The sequence below is a fragment of the Bos indicus genome, chromosome 5 (assembly GCF_029378745.1).
Source record: "Bos indicus isolate NIAB-ARS_2022 breed Sahiwal x Tharparkar chromosome 5, NIAB-ARS_B.indTharparkar_mat_pri_1.0, whole genome shotgun sequence".
Lineage (NCBI taxonomy): Eukaryota > Metazoa > Chordata > Mammalia > Artiodactyla > Bovidae > Bos > Bos indicus.
The window spans coordinates 56,412,264-56,424,246 of record NC_091764.1 but is presented as its reverse complement, the minus strand read 5'-3'; the positions used below and the strand labels follow the sequence as shown (position 1 = coordinate 56,424,246).

The 11,983-nt window shown below is 46.5% G+C and overlaps 1 long non-coding RNA gene and 2 other non-coding genes across 4 annotated transcripts; 1 reads left to right on the top strand and 2 right to left on the bottom strand.

The window, feature by feature from the left end:
* Positions 1-17: 17 nt before the first annotated feature.
* Positions 18-8,726, top strand: LOC109559336 (uncharacterized). Of its 2 annotated transcripts, none has more exons than XR_002180753.2 (3): positions 18-157; positions 2,019-2,413; positions 4,545-8,726. It is a non-coding gene; the product is annotated as an uncharacterized lncRNA (long non-coding RNA). The 2 variants fall into 2 exon arrangements; XR_011566628.1 differs by having other exon boundaries at positions 27-157; positions 1,800-2,413.
* LOC139183340 (small nucleolar RNA SNORA62/SNORA6 family) lies at positions 5,197-5,346 on the bottom strand. The gene has a single exon (XR_011566935.1). It is a non-coding gene; the product is annotated as a small nucleolar RNA SNORA62/SNORA6 family (small nucleolar RNA).
* Positions 8,727-10,681: 1,955 nt separating the features above from the next.
* TRNAG-CCC (transfer RNA glycine (anticodon CCC)) lies at positions 10,682-10,754 on the bottom strand. Its single transcript has one exon. It is a non-coding gene; the product is annotated as a tRNA-Gly (tRNA).
* Positions 10,755-11,983: the final 1,229 nt, after the last annotated feature.

The window sequence follows — 11,983 nt, the reverse complement described above, 5'->3', positions numbered from 1 at the left end:
CACACACACAATCCTCTCCCAGCCTCCCTCTTCAGTGTAAGCAGTGGCTGCCCCAGCCCTCTGTTTCCGGCTTCTCCGACTACCCAGGTCCCTCCCTGGAGCTCTGACGACACAGAGAAGAGAAAGTGGGCTGGAGGAGGAAGAGGAAGAAAGTGGGGTGAGCATGTGTGCCTCTGGTATGGAGTAGGGGAGCATGGGCTGGGAGGGGGAGCCAGGACTGGGGCTTGGGGGCCCCTGGCGCCATGCTGGAGGAAAGGCTGATCCCCACTTACTCTGCCCCCTTCAAAAACAATCAACTTTTCTCCAGAAAGTCACCTAATATCAAGCAGAGACATGCCACCCCAAACTACAGCTCCCATACTCAAACTCTTGCAAGGGCCGGGGGTTTGGGCTCAAGAGGGACTGGGCTCCCCCCTCCCCGCCCCGGGGTGGGGGGTGCCTCTGGAAAAAGAAATCCCTCTGGCCCTGCGCTCCCTCCAGTGGAAGACCCTGAAAGCGGCGGGGAGCTGGGACTCCTCGGTCCCCCTCCCTGCTGGGTGGGGAACGCCCTAGAGGTCTCGTGACCCACTGATGGGAGGGAGTGGGGGAGGGGGCCGCGAAGCTCACAATCCTGTAGGCCTCCAGGGGTGCCTGGGACTGAAAATCCTTTCTGCCACCTCCTCATGGGGTACTACTCCGGAGACCCAGGTAGGAGCCAGTGGCAAGCTGGAGTTGCTGCCTGTAGATTCCTAAGGGACAAGTTTGAATATGAATCTGCTGTGCAACCTTGGCAAAGTTCCTATCTGTTTCTGGGGTAAACACAGAGAGACACACCCAGAAATAAACGTGCATGTACACAACTTCCCCAGCCAGAAGGACACTCCCTCCCACACACACACATGCTTACACACACGCACAGGCAGGCTCACAGACATGTCAGCACTCAGAGCCACATGCAGTCACAAAAGGACACACACTCACACGCACAGCTTGCTCAGCTTCTGAGTCATCATTGTCACTACTGGATGGTTTTTGAAGCTTTGGCTGGAGGAAAAGCTGGAGGAGGCCAAGGGACCTTCAAGCCCCCAACCTGAGAGACGAGTATGGGGAAAGGATGGTCTCTGAGGAGCTGGGGGAAGGTGGGAGGCGGTTTCTACTCCCCTCCTCTTTCCCCAAACAGGGCTGGGCTCAGGGGCCAAAGCCAGGCTTATGCTGCCCCCTGGTGTCCCAACTGATTCCCAGAACCTGGCTCCTCCTGCTCCCATCCACGTGGATGGGCAAGTACGTGCAGGTCGGAGTGCCCAGCCAGGCAGAGGGTAGGAGTTAAGAACTTGGCCCCTGGAGCAGGCTGCATGGGTTCAGATCCTGCCAACAGTGCTAGCTGCACAACTCTGGGCTGTTTACTATTTGTGCTTCAGTTTTGTTGTCTGTAAAATGGAGCAAATAATAGCCTTAACTTACAAAGTTGTGAGAGTGAAATGCAATAATACATGCAAATGATGCCTGGTACACAGTAAACGTTAGACATTATTTTATTGTCCCAGAACTAGCCAGGCAGGAGAAAGACAGAAGAGTCTCTATCTTACATAGGATCCCCAGATTTGAGAGTAATATTAATGCCACAAAGGCAGAGGCTGTTGGAGGTGTGTGCTTATATATTTATTGTGTCTGTAAGGCAGCCAGTTGGAGAGGAGGGAGAGCTGGGGTGGAGATGGCAGGCGGGGACCCTGTCCTTGGGTTTATACAGCTGGCAGTGCTACAATCGATCGCAATGTGTACACAAAGGTGCTCACAACACATGCATTCTGTGTCCACTCCAGGGCACCCACTCTGCCTGCTGACATCCAGAGACAGTGACTAAACTCAGGCCTTGCCACCTAAGGGTCTCCAGAGGGCCATGTCCCCCAGAACTTTGGCAAGAGGAGAGGAGGCATGAACTCGAGTCTTTAACTTTGACTGCTTTGGGGGATAGGAAGGTGAGAAACACATACAAGTAGTAAAACAATATTTATTATCATCTTCTCTAACTGATTGCACAGACGGGGAGACTGTGATGTCATCAGAGGACTTATGGGCATATCTGATGTGGATCAAACTCCACTTAAAAGCTTTGTGACTGTGTGTCAACCTCTCAAACGGAGACAAGGATTGTGCCCACTTGACACGGCCTAGGTCAGGGTGAGGTGCTGAGTATGCTGAGTTGGAGAGGTGCTCACCTTCAGGTCATATAAGTGTGGAGTTGGCTAGACTACTGGTAACGACACCCCCACTTGCATGACCCTGAGAGTTGGTTCCTTGCTTGCCTCACCCTCCTCCGGGCCCTGCCATCCCACCAGTGGCTGTGAAGAATGCAGGAGGAAAAGCAGAGAAAAAAGAATGTTGCAGTCCGGGAACTGCAGGTTGCAACCCAACAGTGAGTCACAAAATCAATCAGGTGAGTGTATTTTTTTGCTAGGCAGGGAGTTAACCAACCAAAGGAATTCATTCTGTCAGACTACTGAAGGCTAGAAGCCCAAGATCAGTGTGTTGGCAGGGTTGGTGCCCTATGAAAACTGAGAGGACTCATTCCAGGCCTCTCTCCTTGGCCTGTGGATAGCCATCTTCCTGTTCATGTGGTAATCTCCCTGCATGCAAGTCTGTCTCCAAATTTCCCCCCTCTATTGCCAAGCCACATAGGATCCTGTTCCAAGACCAGAGGTTGAACCCAGGGCCCCGGCAATGAAAGCACTGAGTCCTAACTACTGGACTGCTAGCGAATTCACAAATTTCCCCTTTTTCTAAAGACATCAGTCATATTGGATTAGGGCCCACCCTAAAGATTTCCTCTGTAAAGACCCTATATCTGAATAAGGTCACATTCTGAGGGACTGAGGGTACCTCCTATGAATATGAATTTTTGAGGGATATGTGATTTCAACATACTAATATATAAATTTTTGAGAGGCAGAGTTCAACCCATCACAGTGAGCCTTGACCACCAGTATTTAAAAACAAAGTAGAATACAATAAAAAATACCAGAATGCATGACACAAAGTAAGGATAAGTAGTGTCTAATGAAATTTGTTTCACTTTATATATTGATTTGAGTTCTAGGTCTTGATGGAAAAGATATTTTTCAGTGCTGGTTGTGGTCAAAAACAAAGCACCATTTGGGTGTTGGTAATCATCACACGGGGCTTCACTGGTGGCTCAGTGATAAAGAATCCACCTGCCAATGCAGGAGACACAGGTTCAATCCCTGGGTCAGGAAGATACCCTGGAGAAGGGAACGGCAACCCACTCCAGTATTCTTGCCTGGGAAATCCCACGGACAGAGGAGACTTGTGAGCTATAGTCCATAGGGTGGCAAAAGAGTTGGACATTAAAAAAAAAAAAGAGAGAGACATGATTTATCGACTAGACAATAACTATCACATATCACTTTGTATTGCTTTTTAATTATCATATGGGTACATCCTTCTCTGACAAGGAAATAAGCTCCTGGAGGGGCATGTATCATCCTGTAAATGCTGCTATGCAGCTAGAAAAAAACAACAGTTAATCCTTGCTAGTCAATACAAAGACTACCATTTACCTCGTGTTTACTGTGTACCTGGGGTGGGCTGTTTTACATATACTCTCTTATATGAGGATTAAACTTAGTGATGGATTAATGGCAGGGGCTTAGTACATTTCACAGCCAAGATGAATGCAGGCTGCATTCAGGAGCACTGGACAGCAGCCTGGGATTTGTAGGTGGGGGACTGAGGGATCGGAGGAAAAGTTCACAGAAGTGTGGGAAGCGGCTTTGGGTCCCTAGGCAGCTGTGTCTCCCAGGCCTTTGCTCTTCCCCCCAAATTTCCATTCACCTTGATCCCAACTCACCATTTAGATTAGAGGAAACAGAGACTTGTCAGTTGCAAACTCCTCCAGTGTCCTGCTCCCTGACAACAGACGTTTCATCAGCACCTGCACCCTCCCTGCAGGCTCAAAGGAGAGCCTATCTCTTCCCCTGCCGGAAGGATGTTCCTCCATCTGTGCTCAGGACCTTAACTGCCTCCCCGGGCACTGTTCCAGTCATTGTCCCCTCCGTCCTCCAAATCTCCAGCCTCTCATTCACTAATTATTGCAGGTCATTTTCTTTTGGTCACACCTCACAGCTTGCAGGATCTTAGTTCCCTAACCAGGGATTGAACCTGGCCCTCAGCTGTGAAAGTGCCAAGTCCTAAGCACTGGACCACCAGGCAGTTCCTTATTATAGCTCTTAACCCTCAACATACAAACACATTCAAATCCCTCCACCTTTAAAAAAGTGAATTGAATTGGTAGCAAGCAATCCTCCCAAAATCTATGTCCAGTGCATTCAGTAATAATTTGTTGGGTGTCTGTTCTCAGGCTCTCATAGCCAAGACAGGGAGTCAGATTTGTTAACAATGGTATCTTATATCACAGCCCAGCATCATTAGGACTGTGACTCCAGTGAAGCACAGGGTGCCATGGGAGCACGTGGGAGGGGCACCTAAATTAGGTTAGGGGATAGATCAGGGAGGTGATGCCCAAACTGAATCTTTTTTTTTTTTTTTAGAAACAGTTATTTTCCATCAACCAGATTTCCATCTTGTTGGAAGTTTGTGGACGTTCTACAAGTGTTTGGAAGAACAGCTTACGACCACTCAGTGGTGGTTCCTACCCATTCAGGCCTGAGCGGTGGGAGCCGCAGACCAGTCTTCAGTGGGAGGCGGAGCACTCCAATCTTCAGTGGAAGGCGGAGCACTCCAGTCTTCAGTGGGGAACTGCTGAATAGGCATGGAAGGCGCCTGCACGCCTTGAGACCAGTCTGCCGCCTCAGGCTGAGTAGCAGTGAACTCTGGAGCTGGACCAGCCCATTTACCCTGAAATTCCTCCTTGGTCACAGCCTTCTCAGCTGCTGCCTGCTCTTCCTTTTCAATCTCTTCAGGATCTCTGTAGAAGTAGAGATCCGGCATGACCTCCCATGGGTGTTCTCGGGAGATGGTGCCACACATGCGCAGAACTTCCCAGGCAAGCATCCACCACATCAGACCCACTGAGTGCGCTCCCTTTTTAGGATCTCAGAGTAGGATACATGAACTGAGAAAACAGAAAAGTCAAGTATTGCCTGAAGAGTTAGGGATATTGAAGAAGAGAAAAAAAAAAAAAGCTAATTTTTAAATGTTTTCACCTCTCCTTAAATAAGCTCTCATTCCTTAAAATCATACTTTTGTAGCAAGTATTACTATCCAACTCCACTCACTGGGCCAGAGACCCTTGTGGTGTTAGCAAAAAACTTGCCCCTCATGTAGCACACTACCTACACGTGTGAGTTCATTGGCCAGCGGCCTCAACTCCAAGCTCTAATGATGTGCTGACAAACTGAATCTTAAAGGGAAAAAAGAAGTTGTTCAGACCAAAAACAAGAGGAGAGGTAAATCAGGAAGGGAGTCTAGCATGTGCAAAAGCATGGATGCTGTGGGAGCATGGTACCTTCTGGAAATGGGTAGTAGGTGGCAATAGGGAACAGCAGAGGATTTAGGGCAAGTGAGCAATATGATGAGATTTAGTAGAGAAACTACCCTGGTTGCAATGTGGAGAATGGATTTAAACAGTAAATCTGAAACCAGGAGAACTGTTCAGAAGGTTAATAATGATGAAGAAGGATACCATATGGAGAAGGAGGAAAAGTGAAACATTGTGGAATCAACCTGGTTAGGAAGAGGAGTCAAGACAAGAGCCAGTGGGAAAGGAAAGGATAGAGTCAAGGAACTGGAAGTCTCAACCAACCTAAAGATCAGACTTCCTGGGGGCAAGGGAAGGAAGAAATTGAAAGGTTGGCAAGTGTGGTTAGAGACAAAGGGGTGAGATTCCACTGAGCTCTCCTGGGAGGGTGTGGTAGAGGTTGTGGCTATGGGTGTGAGTGGCTATGGCAAAATGGAGGTGAGTCATTGGAGTTGAAGAGACCAGGGTGCCGCTGGACTACCTGCATGAACATTGAAGCCACCTGGGTTTGCTAAAGACCTGAGGTGGCAAGGAAAACGGTGTATCAGATGCCATAGTCTTTCTTCAAGGAGAGTGGGCAAATGACCAGGACATCAGTGGATGGCGGCAAAAGTAATAACTAACATTTAATGAGAGTTTATGTGTTACTTCAATTCCTGCTTTTTAAATCATCGGTACATTTTATCCTACAACAGTACTATGAATTAGAGCTATGTGCCCAGTGTGGTGAAGTGAAAGTCACTCAGTCAGGTCCCACTTTTTGTGACCCCAAGGACTATACAGTCCATGGAATTCTCCAGGCCAGAATACTGGAGTGGGTAGCTGTTCCCTTCTCCAGGGGATCTTCCTAACCCAGGGATCGAACCCAGGTCTCCCTCATTGCAGGCGGATTCTTTACCAGCTGAGCCACAAGGGAAGCCCAAAAACACTGGAGTGGGTAGCCTATCCCTTCTCTAGTGGATCTTCCCAACCCAGGAATCGAACCAGGGTCTCCTGCACTGTAGGCAGATTCTTTACCAACTGAGCTACCAGGGAAGCCAAGTCACTAGTCAAATGTGACTATTTAATTTTCATTAAAAAAAAAAAAAAAAAAAAAACAGTTCTTGGGACTTCCCTCGTAGTCCAGCAGCTAAGACTCCATGCTCCCAGTGCAGGGGACCTAGGTTCCATCCCTGGTCGGGAAACTAGATGCCACATGCCGCAGCTAAACTTCCCGTGTTTCCCAACTAAGACCCAGTGCAGACACATACATGCATAAATAAATAAACATTAAAAAACAATCCCTCACATGTACTCGCCACATTTCAAACACTCAGCAGCCACGTATGGCTAGTGGCTACTGTATTAGCACAGACATGGGACATTTCCTTCCATCATCACAGAAAGTTCTGTTGGATAGTGCTAATAGCCCTTGTTTTACAGATCAGGAAGCTGCAGTGTGGAAAGTTTAAGTGATCTGCCCGCAGCCAAAGAGCTGGCAAGTGAGCTGGGATTTGCATCCAGTTAGTCTGGCACAAGCGCTGTTGCCCTTAAGCAGTATGCCACACATCTTGTCAATGGAGGGTGAAATAGCTGACCCTTAAAAGGAAGAGGAATTTGTATGACTATCAAGGCAAGCATTGATGATGCCTGCTCAGCAGTGAGTCTTTCTCCCTTGTTGGCAAAGTCTGGGTTATATACAGGTGTTCCCCTCCCATGCATTTAGGGGATGAATCTCATTGGTCTTACCAATCATGGTGTTTCCATTGTCCTGGCTAATTTGTGGGGAGCTTGGGAAAGATTTTGTTTTTCTTCATTATCAATGGAGAAGGCAATGGCAACCCACTCCTGTACTCTTGCCTGGAAAATCCCAGGGACAGCAGAGCCTGGTGGGCTGCCTTCTATGGGGTCCCACAGAGTCGGACACGACTGAAGTGACTTAGCAGCAGCAGCAGCAGCATTATCAAGACTACATGTGATGTCTGAGGAAAGAGACCATCAGCCATTGAGGACAGAGTAGCAGTGTGAAGAGGTAGAAAACTCTTAATGAATCAAGCAGTCCTGGCTCTGTTCTAGAACTCTTTGTTCAGTCTACTTTAATTGGGTCTTCTGTTAGTTACTGCTCAATGCGTCCCTGAGACTTTGGTGGAGCCACACTGACTATAAGAAATGGTGAGCACAGAGCAGGCTGACTGTCTATGCTCCCACAGTCACCTGACTTGTTCACTTGGGAGAATAAATGATATCTCTTTTAAAAAAAAAAAAGTGTCCTCAGGGACGAGCCACATTTCAGACAAGTACAGAGGGGCAAGGATAATCTGAGCCAAGAGTGGCGCAGGACCTTGTACAAGGAAGGGATTGGGGAGCAGCACAAGGGTGGTCGGGAAGAGGAAGGACTAGGCTGAGTGGAGAAGGGTAGGCGCCCACTGAGGCCTGCCAAGGATGACAGGATATGAGCAATGGTGGTGTCAGCTGATCTCAGTTCTCAAATGAAGTTCTGTGGCTGTCAGGGGCTAACTGTGGCCAACAGACCTTCACCCCACAGAAGCATAAGTAGCAGCCCTGGTGGGTGGGCAAAGGCAGGCGTCTCTGGATAGAGTCAGCTGTGGTTAGGATTGAGCCTCTGCAAGGACATTCTAGCCCTCTAACTAGCACTCTAATTACTGTCTTGCCTTTCTCTCTTCCCTGGAGCAGCCAAACTTCTTGGGAAAGTTATTCACATTCTCTGTCTTCCCTTCCACACCTCCTCAGAACGCTGCAAGCTGCCTACTGCCTCCACCAGTCCAATGAAACTGTCCTGGCCCATGTCACACATGCCCTCCTAGAATAATGACCTGTCCCTGTCCTTCTCTTGCTGGACCATTCAGCAGTTTTCAACACTGTTAGCCACTCTTAAATAAGCACTTCTGCCACTGGTTTTCACGGCCCCTCTCTCCTAGTCTTCCTCCTACTTGTCTCAGTGCTCCTTCTCAGTCTCCTGTCTTCACAGGCTATCCTTCCTGTGTAATCTCACCCACACCTGAGGCTGCAGCATATACCGAGAAAAGCAGTGTAACATGGTAGGTAAAACCATGGCTTCTGGGGCCAGGCCACCTGGGTTCAAATCCTTGCCCTACCGCTTCATTTCTGTATGACATCTCCACCCCTACCAAGATGTACATCATTATCCTCAACCCACCCCCTGGGGGAGCCACTGTTCTGATTTTTTCCACTACAGGTTTGTTTTGTCTATTTTAGAATTCATATAAATGGAATAAAGCAGGATGTGCTTTCATATCTGGCTTCTTTTACTCACTGTGTCTTGAGATTTATTGTGTTGTTGTATGTATCCATAATGTGTCCATTTTATTACTAATATCTCATGGTAGAGATATACCACAGATGCTTTGTCCTTTAAAAAAAAAAAAGATGATAGGCAACTGAGCCACAGCCAGTTTTTGGCTATCATGAAGAAAATTACTATGAACATTCTTCGAATCTTTATGTAACCATATGTTTTCACTTCTCTTGAATAAATAAGAGTATAATTGCTGGGTCATAGGGTAGGTATCAGAGAAGGCAATGGCACCGCACTCCAGTACTCTTGCCTGGAAAATCCCATGGATGGAGGAGCCTGGTAGGCTGCAGTCCATGGGGTCCCGAAGAGTCGGACACGACTGCTTGACTTCACTTTCACTTTCATGCATTGGAGAAGGAAATGGCAACCCACTCCAGTGTTCTTGCCTGGAGAATCCCAGGGACAGGGGAGCCTCGTGGGCTGCCGTCTCTGGGGTCGCACAGAGTCGGACACGACTGAAGCGACTTAGCAGCAGTAGCAGCAGCAGCAGGGTAGGTATATGCTTAAGATAAGAAACTGCCATATATTACTCCAAATTTATAGTACATTCCCAACACTGTAAGAGAATTCCTGTTGCTCTACGTTCTCAGTAGTGTTTGGTATTGTCAGTTTTTAAAAGTTAAATCATTTTGGTGAATGTGGAGAATTATCTCATTGTGGTTTTAGTTTGCATTTTGTTGATGACTAGAGATATTGAGTGCTTTTCATGTGCTTATTAGGCATTCATACATGTTCTTTTATGATGTATCTGTTCAAATGTTTTGTTCATTTTTAAAAGTGGGGTGTTTTTATTATTACTGTGTTATAGGAATTTTCATGTATCCTGAATACCAGTTCTTTGTGAAATCAATATTTTGCTTATTTTCTGGCTTACTTATTCATTTTTTTAATGATGTCTTTTGATAAACAGACATTTTCAGTTTTGATGTTTCCTACATCAATTTGTTTTCTTTTATGGTTATGGCTTTCTATAACATAAATTTTTACCTACTTCCAAGTCAGGAAGATATTCTGTGTTTTCACTTAAAAATTTTATGATTTTAGCTGTTATGGCTTAGGTCTATGATTAATCTGAATTAATTTCTGCATATGATGTGAGGTAGGGATTGTGATTCACTTATTGTTCCAACACAGTTTGTTGAAAAGATATTCCTTTCCCCAGTGGATTGCTTTGACATCTTCATTAAGATTAAATGACCTTTGGGACTTCCCTGGTCCAGTGGTCCAGTGGCTAATGCTCCGAGATCCCAACGCAGGGGAACTGGGTTTGATCTCTGAGAAACTAGATCCCAGAGGCCAACTAAGAAGACCTCATGTGCCACAACTAAGACCCAGCACAAGCCAAATTTAAGAAAGGATTAAATGACCTTTAAGTGTGTTAGTCTATTTCTGGCTCTCTATTCTATCCCATGGTTCTGTTTGTCAGACCTCATCCCAGAACTATAGTGTCTCGATTATCATAGCCTACAAGTCTCAAAGTCAAGTAGTAAAGTCCTCTGGCGTTGGGGAATTGTTTTTATTTTTCTGTTAGCATTGGGATTTTAAAAGCTCCCCAGTTGATTTAAATGTGCTGCTAAAATCTGAAAACTTGAGAACATTCTAATGTGAGCCACAGTTTCTAGACCCAGCTTTCCCTGTTACTATCCTCTAGGCCAAAATTATAAGCAAATTAATATACTTGATCCTGCCTCTTTAGCCTGGAATCCTCTTTCTCTTCAGCTCTGCGGCTGGTGCATTAAGGGCTTCATCAATTTCTCACCTGGTTCCCCTCTACTTTATTTTTAATATTATTTTTTATTTATTTGGTTGCATGGAGTCTTAGTGGCACGTGGGATTTAATATTATTTTTTATTTATTTGGTTGCATGGAGTCTTGTGGCACGTGGGATTTAGTTCCCCGACCAGGGATCGAACCCAGGTCCCCTGTATTGGGAGTGCAGAGTCTTAACCACTGGACCACCAGGGAATCCCCCCTCTACTTTCAGATAAAAATTCTAAGTCCTTAGTGTGGCTAACATCACCTTTTGTGATTAGGCTCTCTGATACTTCATCCATTATCTTCCCCAACAAGTACCTTAAGCTTCCACCATACCACATTTGCCTTAAGTGTCTCAAATTTCTTCATGCCTACATGTTTTTGCCTGTCCTGCAGCCTAAAACACCTTTTCCTTCTGTCATTGTTTGCCATCTCCTTCCTCTCTTTCAACACATAGCCTGGTATCATCCACTCTGCACTGCTTTGACCCTCTTATCTGGGATAGGTATCCTGCCCTGGTTCCCATGGCCCTCTGTGCCATGAGCCTTTATCCTAGGCATTAAGGTCCTTTGTTATAATTGTCAGTGATCTAGTTGCTCAACCCCATTAACCTGCACACACCTTGAAGGCTGAGACTGCGTGTTTCCATCTCATCTCTAGTGCCTACCAATGTAATTGGCACATAAGTGAAAGTGAAGTCACTCAGTCGTGTCTGACTCTTTGCAACCCCATGGAATGTAGCCCACCAAGCTCCTCCATCCATGGGATTCTCCAGGCAAGAATACTGGAGTGGGTTGCCATTTCCTTCTCCAGGGGATCTTCCTGACCCAGGGATCGAACCCAGGTCTCCTGCATTGCAGGCAGACGCTTTAACCTCTGAGCCACCAGGGAAGCCCATATAAGGTACCTAATAAATGTTTTTTAAGTGAAAGGAAACCGGGCTCCAATCCACACTGTGATTTGAGGCAGATTCCTCAAATCTGCCTTTTCTGAGACTATTTCCATATCTACAAACTGAAAATAACACCTATGCCACAAGGTAGTTGTAAAACTTAAATGAAGTAATCCATATAAAATCTACTGCATTGTCTTGGTATATGGAAAGTACTCAATAAATCTTGGTTCTCTTCCAGTCTTCCAATAAACCCTTCCCATTTTTCCTGTTTACACTTCTTTATCTGACCGCTAGGTGGTGCCAGCCTCTGGCTTGACATTCAATTCCAGGGCTACCCTCTTAATGCCCCCCTTCTCAGTGCCTGTTATACTCAGGAAAAGCAAAGTGGAAAGGAAAGTGAAGTTGCTCAGTCATGTCCAACTCTTTGCAACCCCATGGACTGTAGCCTACCAGGCTCCTCCATCCATGGGATTCTCCAGGCAAGAATACTGGAGTAGGTTGCCATTTCCTTCTCCAGGGGATATTCCCTGACCCAGGGATCGAA